Genomic DNA, 13,841 nt, shown 5'->3' on the forward strand with positions numbered 1-13,841 from the left:
TTAAACATTTTTTATGATTTTTGAATATTTAATTTTATGAAATTGGAAATGTTGATCAATCAACATTTCCAATTGCTTGCACACATTTATATCTTACGACTTTAATATGTCAATATTAACAATTAGATAATCAATAAGGATTTTTCCTCGCTTTGTGTGCTCTCTTTAAATGAATTTATGTACATCTTTATATTGGAAAACAACATTAGAAATAACAGTGCAAGTCTTAAACAGAAATCTAACAGAAATTTACTAGAATTATTAGCCTTACCCTTTTCTACAATTTGTCTCAAAGCATTTGGATATTCATGGGATTCATTTCCCACTCTGCTGTTTAGATCTCCAAGACCACTTTCCCAGTTACCTTCTCCAATGCCCAAATATTATTTGTTTTGAGCTATAGCATTAGAGTTGAATGCCGTAGCCGCTCCATCTTTTTACCTGATCCCTGTTACCTCAATGAACCATCTTCTAGTTATTAGACGTATGTTTTTGTGTTCTTTGAGTTTTTGAGTTTGTGTGTTTACCAAATCTTTCTGTAATTCTAAAGTTCTGAAATTGTATTACACTTTACATTTCTAGAAGGAACGATGAGTAAATAAATAAACCTTTTATTTATGCATGAGTTGGCAATAGGCAAATGTGTGTGTGTGCGCGCGCTCGCGCGCGCGCGTTATGCACCTCAGAACTTAATCACAATTAAACATTGTCGGTGTGAATATCAATTACTGAGATTATCGTGATCAGAATATAAGGATATATTTGCACTTTTATTTTCCATTAAATATTTTGAATTCTCAAGCGTGCTACATAAATAATCTGAAACACAGAACTAAAAAACTATAATTCATGTTTAAAAAAAAGGTAGTTAAATTAAATATCATAAGACAAAAGATTTAAATGTTTTCTTTAAACGATTATGTGCAGTTCAATTTGCGAGCAAAAATAAATTAATTGTCTTAGATATGAAGCAAATAATAGCATTATTTAGAATGCGTACTACACACGGTACGAGAAACTGTGGAATGATATGCGCTATTTTTTTCATCTATGTCGCTAACTGTTGAGTTGAGTGCCGAGTCAGCAGTAGCTATTTTGCGTTTTAACTCTACTAACATTTATTACGACCACACATGCGTTTTTAATCTATTTCAGTAGATTAAAAACGCATGTGTGGAAAACCAGTGATTATGTTCTTCAATGGAACAATTCAATACATTCGACAACATCAAGCCATTAACCAATATTCGTATTTGGGAGTGGTAAAGTTTATTGTTATGCAAATAACAGAAAATATTATTTTCTACGACTTATAACACTGAATAAGGAAAGACGTAATAATAAACACAAGAAATGGCATACGATGATCAAATACTTTTAAAAAAAATCATCTGATGTCATTTCAGTCTTGATAAACATTCAGGCTATTATGAACAAGCAGTTATTAATTTAATGTTTGCCAGACAAGTAAAAAAAGTACAAACTTTTAATAGGTACTTATAAATCAAAATAAATGTCCGTCATTAAGGGATAGAACTAATGAAAAGTACTTGGGGGTTCTTATAGTGCTGATTCATAGATTAATCGTAGTTGCGATCATCACCAGATAGAAAATGGTGGAATGGCCTCTTAATATGAATAATATTTAATCTCTCTCTCTGTGCAATATTGTCTTCGTTTGCTCCCAGACAAGCTTTGTATGTTGCAAAATCCTGTCCTCACTAACCTCAAAGATCTCCATTACTTTCAGGACCACTTCGTAGCACCTGCCTTTTCCCAGAATAAACAACACGTGAGTAAGAGACGACCTGTTGCTATCAGAAGAGATGGGGATAAGCGAGGCAAGATTTCTGTGGTACTTGTAAAAATCAATACTCACAGTAAAGTTGATTTTCGGAATTTTTTTTTTCCCTTCGTTCTCTGGTGAAAAACCAAGTAAGCAGGTGTGTATTAGAAGAGGTTTGTCGTAATGGGGTGCAGTTTTTTTTATTTATTTTATTTTTCCTACATCCGTATTTCACAGATATCATTCACTAGTAAAGCAATCCATAATGTACTTGAATATCTGGCATTAGGCCTAACTCGGTGAACCACTAAAGCCACCAGCTTTGTGGTTATAGTAAAACAGAAAATTCTTTAAAATACTGGCTCATTTATTACTGCTATTGTTCAACTACATCCTTTCTTCCCTTCCCCCATCTGCTTTTCTCTTCCGATGTCAACAACCTCGCTAAAGTAAAATTCACAAACCTTTCGACATGTCACCATCAGTGGTTCCGTTGGTTAGCCATGATGAAAAGAAAGCTTTCGAAACATGTGCCATTAATTAGAAACGGTGATTAATGCACAACCACATCACTACCAGAAAATGTTGGATAATTTAACTTTCAGAGAAATCACAATTTGGGAGGCATTAATTATTTTAATCTCCTAGAGATTTTTATTTCATGTTTACCACTAGAACTTTAATTAAATAAGTAAACCCGTTGTTACTGTATTACGTGCAGAGATTTATTCCTTTTTTTTTTATTTTGTTCTTTTTGGGTATCTTTTCATGCACTCTCATTGGTCACTCTCTATTGAAATGCCATGTAACGATGCTAACAATAGCGCTGTATGCCTATTTTATTCTTTCAAGTCAAGTGTTTGTAAATGAAATATATTGTTCAGGTTTTGCGCATGCGCGTGGACGTGTATATTATGAAAGGGAAAATTACCAAAATATAATCTTTAATTAGTTATGAATCAACACGTTTTTTTTTTTTTTTTTTACATAATAAAGGATGTAGGTAGTAATACGTTAGTTGCTAACATATTTCTACACATTTTTGCGCGAAGTCATTATCATAAACTTTTTGTTGAAGAAACTTGTTATAGAACATTTCTTCAAAAAATAAACATGACTTCAGAACTGTTTTTAAAATGATTTTTCACTTCTTGCCAACGGAAGGGCAGTTTGAAAAAATAAAAGTGCGTAGTGATACAGCAATATCACCTAGGAAAATGATATCCTTAAAGAAAATATTTAATTTTTTGGATTGCAAATCCGGTCACACACACACACAGGTCAAATTTAATTTAAACTAAACTTAGTTTTAAGCGACATTAGTTGCAGAATCGACTTATTAATTTATTTTATGATATTTTATAATAGGTGTACTTATTTTATAAATGATAAAATTATATTTTTGCGATTAAATAATAAAGTTTTATAAAATATTCTAACATTTTAAAGTAAAATTTAATATACTTAAAAAATTTCTTCTTTTTCGTTTTTTAATATTGGGCTTAGAACGTACAGATTGGAGAGAAGGAGTTCGTGATACTTCAGATAACATTTTTAATCCAGTCTCACCACAGTTGGCTGTAAGCCTATCGTACTGTCCAAGGCTTGTTCTTTTGCTTGTTTCCAGTTAATTCCATTCTTTTTTAATTTGTATTTAATTTCCTTTTGCCAACCTTTCCTGGGCTTGCCTATGTTTCTTTTTCCTATTTTCTGGCTTTCATATACAGGTTTTGCAATTCTTCCTTCTTTCATTCGATTAAGATGTCTAAACCATCTCATTTAGGCCTGTGTTATGAATTGGTTCAGAGGTGCAACTTGAAGGCTGTCTCTTATAGTTTGATTTCTTATTCGGTCTAGTTCTTGTTTTTTGTGCAACTTTTGTAGTTTATTTGAGTTTCCTGTTGTTAAACACCAAGACTCGCAACTGTATGCTAATGTTGGTAGAAACACTGAACGGTACACTGCCAGTTTGGTATTCCGGGTAACTTCTTTCTTATCTAGGAATAGGCCTTTCATTGCATAGAATAGCTTTTTTCACCCAGTTATCCTGTTATTAATTTCTGTGTCTAGTCTACCATCTTCTTGTATATATGATCCCAAATATTTAAAGGAATGAACTTGTTCCAGTTGATGGTTCTGTATTTTTATTGTGTTTTGATTGGTTTCTAGATATGATCATTGTTTTAGTTTTATTTATATCTATGGTCATATTCCTTTTCTTTGTTTCTTTATACCAAATGTTGATATTGTACTGCAGATCTTCAGCTGTATTTGCTAGAATCACTACATCATCTGCAAAAGCCATGTGTGAAATCCTGGTTTCTTTCAGTTTCCTGTATCCTAGGTTGAACTTTTTTTTTTTTGTTTTTGTTTGGCATGCCTTTAAAATTTCACCCATTACTATAATTAAGAGAAGAGGGCCTTGCCTCACCCCTACATTTGTTTCAAATTCTTTTAATCTATTATTACAGGTTCTTACATAATTTCTGTTACTTTTGAAGAGGCTTTATATGGCTGCTATTAAGTTATCTTGTATCTTGTTTTTCTTTAATGTTTGCCATATTAAGTGTCTGGAAACTCGGTCAAAGGCCTTTTCCATATTCCAATGTTTTCTCTGATATTTGTCTAAGACTAGAGATAAGATCCTGTGTGCTTCTATTTTTACGAAAGCCATATTGCATTTCGTCCAATTTATCCTCTATTTGGTTCCTAAGCTTCTCTTCTAAAATACGGGCATACAATTTTCCTGGAACGCTTAAAAGCGAAATCCCCCTACGATTTTCACATTTACGGTTAGGCTCATCTGAATGAATGAACCAAATTTATTATTCTTTCAGAATATCATTATTAACTATATGACTTCTGGACTTCTTCGTTGGCTATTTTTATTATTTGCATTTTGGGCAGTATTTAAACGCATCATATGCATTCACCACAGTTTATCACAAATGTTGTTATTATTATTATTATTATTATTACATGACGCCTCCAGGGAGTTCCAAAGACTCATCTAGGGAGAGTACCTACTTTACAACCCTCAGTCTTCACCGACTATAGCGAACCGCATCATCTACACCAACGCCATCTGATGGTGAATTGTGGCGAAAACTGACCATAATCATCTCGCTATAAACCGGTATTTGTATAAAGATGGAAAAGGTATATAAGTTTTAGTAAATTAACTTTATTAATTGACAAAATGAAACACTCGAATAAAAAAGTAAATAAATCGAAACTGAAATTATGTCATCTGCACCAGGATTCCTGCAAACTCAGGTATACTAACTTCAGCGACCTGTCTTAAGAACTAGTCTCTCTCTCTCTCTCTCTGAGAAAGTTTACCATTTTATGCTATGTACAGAAATAGTTGAATCAATTCATTCATCGATGGATTGTATTTCCAATGAACGCAGAATGAGCACTACTACTATTATTACTAAATATAAATACAAGAAATCACACCGAAAAACTTTTAATTGATGTAACACCTTCTATACTTACTCGGTAAATTATTCTGCTACTAAAATAATCGTCCGTCACATTCTGCCTCCTACTCCATTATCTTTTAAAGCTTTCAAGTTAAAATACCGCTCTCCATTGTCATCACACTATTAATTTCTCGGATAAATGTGACATTATGCGTTCTCATTTTCCCATTTTTCTATTGACATCTTAGTCCCTCTGGTTTATCATGGCTTTTGCTTTTCATATAAACTAAGGGAAGATTACCGATATCTACATTGTTATGTCTTTCAGTGTGTATGTTTGATTTCAGGTCTGTATTCTTTGCACGAGGATAAGCTGCACTGTTCGACAGAAAAAAAACATTTCTACTCCATACAAACTGATTATCTAATTCTCAGATAATCAGTCTTGTATTGAGCCTATATTGAGACAGGATAACTCACCAAAGACCATTTTCTAAGGAGTGCCACATTAAAACAATCAGTCTTATTAATATAAAAAATAATAACACATTAATTTGTCAACTAAAACTCAGAAGGTAAAAATCGGTAACTGACTTAGACATTAAAAATAACATTTCAATATAAAACAGAATCTAGAAAGATTTTTTTTGTTCTTTATTTTAGAATGTAGTATCTACTCTTGCAAATATTTTTATATGATTGTTAATCCTTTTCTATCATCTGTTCGTTACAATTGGATTTTTTCTTGGAATTTAAAAGATCAGATCTTTCACTGAAATAAGTATTATATCCCATAAAAAGCTTATCAAAATAGTTCGTCCTAGATACAACTCTCGCTATTACATTTATAAAAACAGACTTATTTTACGTTTTAGAGGTTTTCTGTGTGTGTGTGTGTGTGTGTGTGTGTGTTTATAGAAAACCATATAAAATAGATTACTTCCTACTTGACAAAATGTCAACACAAATAGTCGAAAGAATTTTATAGTTAATCCTTTCTATAATCATTTTTAAAAGTAAACTACGTGATATCAGAGGACGACAAAATTTTTTTTTCATACAGTTGACATTATTAGAAGAGAAAGAAAGCACAAACACCCAGCTTGAAAATTATTCAATGTTTGATTGAATTTTTTAAAGTATTTTATGTTTTATGTATACATTTATTTTGTGTTTTATATTTGCTATTAATAAAATATTTTTTAAAATATTAAGATTTAAAAATATTTTAAATATTTTTTGGATTAAATAATACACCATATAAAAATATAAATAATATTTTATTTGAATTTGAAAATTGTTAATGAATCGACTGTGAGATGCGGTGATTAATACCCTTGGAGGGTAATGGATGGCAATGCTGTAGCCAATGAAGTTCTAACTGAGGCTCAGTCATTGCTGTTATCCCCTGCCATGATCAGAGCTTTAATAGCTCAATAACACCTTATCCCTACACTGTCTTCTACAAATAACGGGGAAGATGAAAAGCATTCTTGCTTTGCCCCTTTAAGTTATAAGGAAAATTGTTATAAATTACTTTATATTTTTCTATATATAAGAATACAATTAGTAAACATATGCATTTTTTATGTTTCTAAGGCAGCGCCAAAAAGTTTCAAGAAGACAGCCTGCATGTATATATATTTCATTCGTGAATGATTTGGTGAAATATTAATGCATGCATTCTGTTAGACATGCTGTCAGTAATGTCAAAATAACGATATCTTGAAATGCATTTGTCGACATTGTGAAAAGGATAGAAAAAAAGACATGAAATCAGCATAGATTATGTGGAGCCAGGACGTCATTTTAAGTATGTCAAGCGTGATTTAAAAAATGAAGGCGCCACATCTGAAAACGTTGTTATATTCAGAATGTCTGCATGCCATTCGGAATACGTCAAATTCATTCTCTACTGTATTTATTAAGTTTTATTTATCTCTCTTGCCTGTACGTGATTATTTCGAAAGTTTGTATTATCATTTTTGTGTTCTATCTGATTTACTATATTAGCTACTTAAACGTGAGGGAGGGGAGAAGGATGTTTGGCTGTTTTCAATGGTTTATCGCGTTCAACATAGGAAGTTTTAAAAGGGGTAAATTAATATATAACTAGAAATGTATATTGTATTTTATGGCATTTTTAAGATAAGAGATTACACAAACGTTTTGATAAAGTTGCGATCTTCCAGAAAAAAAGTACAAAAAAAATGAAATATTTATAAAACAAAACACCTAACGAGAATGTGCTGAACCTCCCCCCCCCTCCCTCCTCATTTTTATAATAATAAAAAAAAACAGGGGAGCGATGTGAGCTAAAATACATTCCTTCATTACATTTCCAAAATATTGGTGCGAGGTTTCACAGTTCTACCGTTAGAGGTCTCTGTATAATAGCAAATGAAATTAGCTGAGAATGAGATTGGTTGGCTGGTTAATTTGTGGTTTATTGGCTGAAGTACAACGAAGGTGATATCGCTCTATTATAATTGTTACAAAGGTACACAGTGTAATAATGACAATGGGAAACGATGGCTTAAAAGGCGTTCAGCGAGCAAAATTTATTTTTAAATATCACTAAAACATCCTAGTTTTTGAGAAAAGACGTAGGCACTGATGTCACATTCTTCTGAACCCACTTCAAAGTAAATTCTGCCCTCGAAATTCCATGCGACACACAATGTTAGTTTTGAAGCGACCTCTAGGATTGGAAGTAGTGGATCACCTGAGTTGATGCTGATAGTTTGAGTTGCATCAGCCGTAAATCCCAAAACAACAACAACCTAGATATCGATCAAGCGATTTTATTGATTGTTTGTTTGATGAGATATTTTCATCTCTTGGAACGCATGTACACTCTGACATGACGTTGGGTAATTTGTTTACGGTACATTTCGAGATTCTGTTTTCATCTTTGGAAGCTATTGAAGACGTGGTCTTATTTCCCTTGAAGTACCGATGATTATAAAATACTAATGCATAAATAAAATTATAAAATAAAAAAGGATCATTGTTGACTTTTTTTGAACCAATCAGAAATGTACAGTTTTCTGTGACGATTTTGTTTGCTTAATATTTCGTCTTCGGTTTGTCGTCAAAGTTGATTCGTTATTCTAAATCAGGGGTGTGTATATATATAACTTTCAGGAGACTTTAAATAATGTAAGAAAGAATTATTTCTTACGTTGTTTTTTATATTGAGCTCAATTTCTCAAGACTACTTTCGCAACATAAGAAGCAAGTACAGGGTGTTCGGGATAAATTTGACAGTTTCGTAAGGAAAAAGAAAATCTTCTTTGTATCTATTAAATTTAATGAATTGACAAAAAAACATTACAGGCAGAGTTAATTACAATACTATCAACAAGATTTACTCAAAATAACCACCATTAGCATCGATCACAGCTTCAATTCTGCTTCGGAACCTCGAACAAGCTGATGCTACAGTCTCCCTGGGAAGGGCCGCAAAAACTGTTTTAATTTTATCCATTAACTGGGCTTTTGTATTACTGGAAGTGCGATTGGTGTCTTTTTCAACTGCGCCCCATACAAAATAATCCATGGGGTTAAGGTCTGGGGAGTTTGGAGGCCAAACATTTGGACTGGTGAAGTCGTAGAAATTTTCAGACAACCATTTTTGACTTTTCCCAGAGGTGTGGCAAGGGGCCGAATCCTGCTGCCATACATACGGCCTACCATTGGCTACCCTTGTTATCCAGGGCTTGACTACAGTTAGCAACTCCACGAACAAAGCCCGAATTCCAATGCCAGGGTTCTTCAACACCTGTTCCTGCAGATTTGCGAGGAATTCTGCTGTACGAACGCAATCAGATCGTCTGCTAGGGATCTTTCTTCTTGCTACATCCTCGTAGTCACCATTGCAAGTCTCTAGTTCATGCCTGATTGTTTTTACTGTATTCAGGGAGCATTGGGCAGCAGTCGTAATATCCTTATTTTGATGGCGGGCACGAATCATCATGATACAAGTTATTCTCTTCCATGATTCAGGTGGGTTCCAGCTATCCATCCTTTCTGACATCTTGTATATGAATGAAGAAGGGTCCAAACTTTTAAATGAAGAGAAGTGTGTGTTAATACATGTAACTTACGGAAAAATATAATTAATTATAAATATGTCAAATTTATCCCGAACACCCTGTATATATTACTCATTTAGTGTAAACCGGGTTGAACAGTGCTACTTGTATAGATATTTGCGGAGGAGGCGAATTTAACAATTTATGTATTTAACAATCAATTAAATAAATTGAAAAAAATGTTATTCAAAACTCTTTTAAAATATACAACTATATGCGCATTTAAAAAGTGTATTAAAATTTGATGATTTTCTTCAGTAAATTTGAAGATATTTAGAATTTATTTAAAAAAACTTCTGTATCTTTATTTTCAAAATCTTTTTATTAATGTATAATTTTTTAACTCAAATTAAATTTCTGAATGCAATGGATTATAACACTTGTCGAAAGTTATGATTATAAAATATATCTTTTCTACTGAATCCATTGATTATACAGAAATAAGATAAAAATATTACTCATCAGAAATACGCAAGTAAACTTGTTTTATACACCAATTAATATTAAGATTCATCTAAAAAACAAACAAAAAAAAATCAACTTCGGTCTATCTGTACAAAATTGAAACGAACATTCTCTAGTGGGTAAGGGTGCAACCAGGTCTTCCGATTCCTGTTGGAAAGCACGCAAATCTTTTTTTCCCCTATTGATAACTGAAGTAGAATGGAAAAAAAATCAGTTACTTCAATCTGTAAAGTCGCGACCTTTAAATTACACCGAGTGGAGCAGGTGTCGGGATACTTTAAAGGTAAATATGAGGGCACACTAATCAGAGAAACTTGAGCATCCCGCATCTTTTTAGTATGATTGCCGAAGTACAAAATTAAGTAAGGGAAGGCTAAGGTCAGCTTCTTGCTGAATCAAGGGGTTGTGTGTGTGTGCTTAGTTTTTGTCGTATTAGTAGCAAAATTGGAAACTGAATAGAAAGATTGTAGAAATACTTAATAGAAGAACACTGTTTTTACTAGAGAAGGATGAATACAGTTTCGAAAAGTTGGTGAAAAAAAAAGTCTTTGTTCAATAATAAAATGACAAACTTTGTTGTAATTGATAACAAAATAGATGTCCGTAAGACAAACAATAGATTAGGGATGTTTTCGTCAACTGGCAAAATGCCAAACGATCTTAATGAGTACAATAATAAAAATAGTTATATTGAAAAATCATTAATTTTAATGCCCACATTGTATTGGATTTGCCCATGTAATTAGTATTGACATCAGTGAACTTCTCTTTTAATAACACCATATTAACATCGTCTTCTAATTAGCTGTGTCAATATATGCCTGACAAAATGAAGCCTTTTAGCTTTACAATAGTTAGATTATTATCAAAAGAACACTCCCGCGTGTCACTGGATTGTATCATTGTTTCGATTAAAAGCATAAACAATAAGTTAATTCTCTTTTGGTGTGTCATTGAAGTAAGTTAGCCAATGAACGGAATGTATACAGAGCAGACGTAATCCAGCTGCCCTTTTCGTTCTGTTCTTTATAATTATCCCATACGTACGTCATAAGATTAAACGCACAGTAAACGAGAATACATTCATTTTTATCGTGCTTGGCCTTCAACTGTTGCACGGTTTTTAATTGCTAATCGCATTGACTAGAATATAGAAGCCTTCAGGCTTTGAAATTGATATGTTAAAATAAGAGTTCGAGAATTAGATAAATACTGAGCGAGAGAACATCAGAAATCAGTGGCTTTGTCGAAAGAATAGCCATTTGGGTGACTATTCTCTCTATAGATAGGTGCTTACATCTAAGCTCCTTTTTTTGTCTTTTTTTTAAGTATTTTAATTAATAGTCGTTTTTAAGCTTATGCATTAAGCAGTCTAAATGAGCAAGAACAAATTGAAAACAACAAAGTGTGGACACTGTTCTTGTTTTGACCTTGGGATGCTCTGAATCTCTAGACAGAATTAGTGGATATGTGTACGATATGAGTCACTTTCTTTGTTAATAGTTATCGTTCAGAAGTCAAACAAGGATAGTAGGAATTTCATTTCGAAAGAAGAGTTAAGATTATATAATTTTTCGTCAAACAGAATGCTTAAACTTCTTTTTTTTATAATCTAGCTAAGATAATCTCTCCTAATGATCGAAGTAGCAAAACTAATTAAGTTAACCCACTCAAGTTTATCCTTTTCTTTACCGTATGAAATTCCTTATAACCTGTCAATAATATTCTTTTAATTTCTTACAGACGTAGCAGATTAATGACACGGATCAAACTACATATCATGTAACCTAATAGATGACAGATTCTACGCCAACTGTATCCAGGCTTCTAGACAAAGTTTAGCAATATTTTTAACAAGTTTGTACTTGAGGACCAAAATTTCATCTGGCTTCATGATGGGGGTCCGGAGGGAGAGTGATGGGAATCACTCTCTCTCCGGACCCCCCCGTAAATTTCTTATAGTATATACTTCATATTAATGAAGTTTTATTTATAGTTTCTTAAATTTATCAAAAGATCTCAACACACAGATTGTTAGGAAATATTTTGCAGGTCGCATAAAATGGGCTTGAGAGGTTACGACTGCTGTGGTAAATTCTTTAAATATCAATCTTCCTCAATGGAAGGTAAGTATTCAATAACTTAATTTATCTACATCATATGAATAGCTTGTCCGCGCGGTTAGCCTAGTGGCTTTGCGCTTCGCAACCATATGCCTGGGGAAGGAGTATCCTAGGTTCGATTCTCGTCGGAGACGTGAGGAGCTGAAGGATCTTCCTCAGCCATAGCCAAGTTAGCCGGTCTTGGGCGCGGGCAGTAGGGTTTTTTCCGCTAGTTTATCTGGTGTTTTTCATCCCGCAAGCAGGCAAACCGGCCCCGTGAACACACAGGGATACAGCCAAGAATACCTTCAGGCATAGGAGTGACCATTCTATCCTCGTATTTCGGTTACGAAATCCAAGCATGCTTGGAAGGTTGTGGGCCTTAAAGGCCTGTTAAAGCCATTGGGATAGATATGAATAGCTTACAAATTTGCTTATTTACGACACTTATACAAAATTATAATGTGTAAACATACATATGAAAGGGTTTTTTAGTTTTTGGACTTGTGTGCATAGAGAATTTCTTGATACTTAAGTATGTATGTAGAAAAAATATTAGAAAATAGTAGGAACGCACTCTGGCTCTCTCTGCTCCAAAAGTAATCTACTTCATTATCGTGTCGGTGTGCTCTTTTTGGTCCTGATCCCACTGTCCAAAATCTTGTGATAACAGGTCAGGTATTTTAGACCATTCTTCCTTTACTATCAGTCCATGTGCCATTGTTCGACGCACCGATTTGACAAACAGACCCATTTCGTCTCACCGGTGTTCTATTGGGTTCAGAGAGGATCTCTCTGCAATCCACTCAACTTTTTGTTTGAAATATGACATGATGCGTTGTCATGGTTATCGAAAGGAACCTGCGGATATGTTCTATTAAGATGCATTACATTATCCAGAATTGATGTTCATCCTTCCGGCAACCATAACCAAAGAAGTATTCTATTCCTTACCACAGTTCCATACCATTATACCTCTTCTGCCAACAAGCTTTATACTCGGGCTGACGCACTCGGCATAAGGCTACCTCAGGATCTACATTGGTCCATCTGACCGAAAATAATACAGCTTGATTCATGGATCAATAGCGATATCATTTACATCAGTGTTGTTTGCACTCTTTATTGTTATGGTCGACGTTTGACTAATCTGCATGCAGCTGTCTTTTCGTAGAAAGAGAAACTGTGATGGTCTCTAAACTCCTGATTCGTCTTTCTACGTCGGAATGCACAGACTTTCATACAATTCTTATGAGAACCACTTGATACATCGGTGTTATTTTATTAGGATTTCTTGATCGAAGTGACTTTCTCATATTTCCTTGGACGATAACGTTGCCTACAGTTTATGTAGTCTTTTATCAATGCCAAGATGGATATAACATCTTATATAGAATACAATAACACCTCTTTCGAAGTAGAAGCTCCTCTTAATGCCATTGGCAGTATACCGATGTACATACATTCAGCTCGGGGATAAATCTCTTTACCTTAAATGCAAGTATAGCCCATTCATGACGGCAGGGACACACATATCATTATAATTCACTCTAAAACAATTGACGTATTAATACTTAGTTGAACATGGTATATTTATTTATTTATATTAAGTAAATTAATAAGTCAGATAAATTAGCCTACCGTACAATACTACAGGGTGATGATTCTATACCTCCCTCTGCCTGGGATATACTTTAAAAGGCATATTATGCGCCTTAAAATTTACAAAATCTACCCGTCATCGATAGAAATGAACTCAACTAGCTACGATGTAGAATGGACACTGGACGACTATCGATTTCCTAAAGGTATGGAGAAAATAGTTTTGCTTACTCTCTCTCTCTCTCTCTCTCTCTATCTCTCTCTGTCTGTCTTGTTGGGAATAAAACGTCTCTAGGAGATTTATTTTTAAACATCTAATGATGAATTGACTTTTACTCAGGTGTAATGTCGCTGTAGTCGT

Source organism: Typopeltis vanoorti, unplaced genomic scaffold, assembly GCF_054136105.1.
Source record: "Typopeltis vanoorti isolate ZY-2024b unplaced genomic scaffold, IOZ_Tvanoo_1.0 HiC_scaffold_24, whole genome shotgun sequence".
NCBI classification, from domain to species: Eukaryota; Metazoa; Arthropoda; class Arachnida; order Uropygi; family Thelyphonidae; genus Typopeltis; species Typopeltis vanoorti.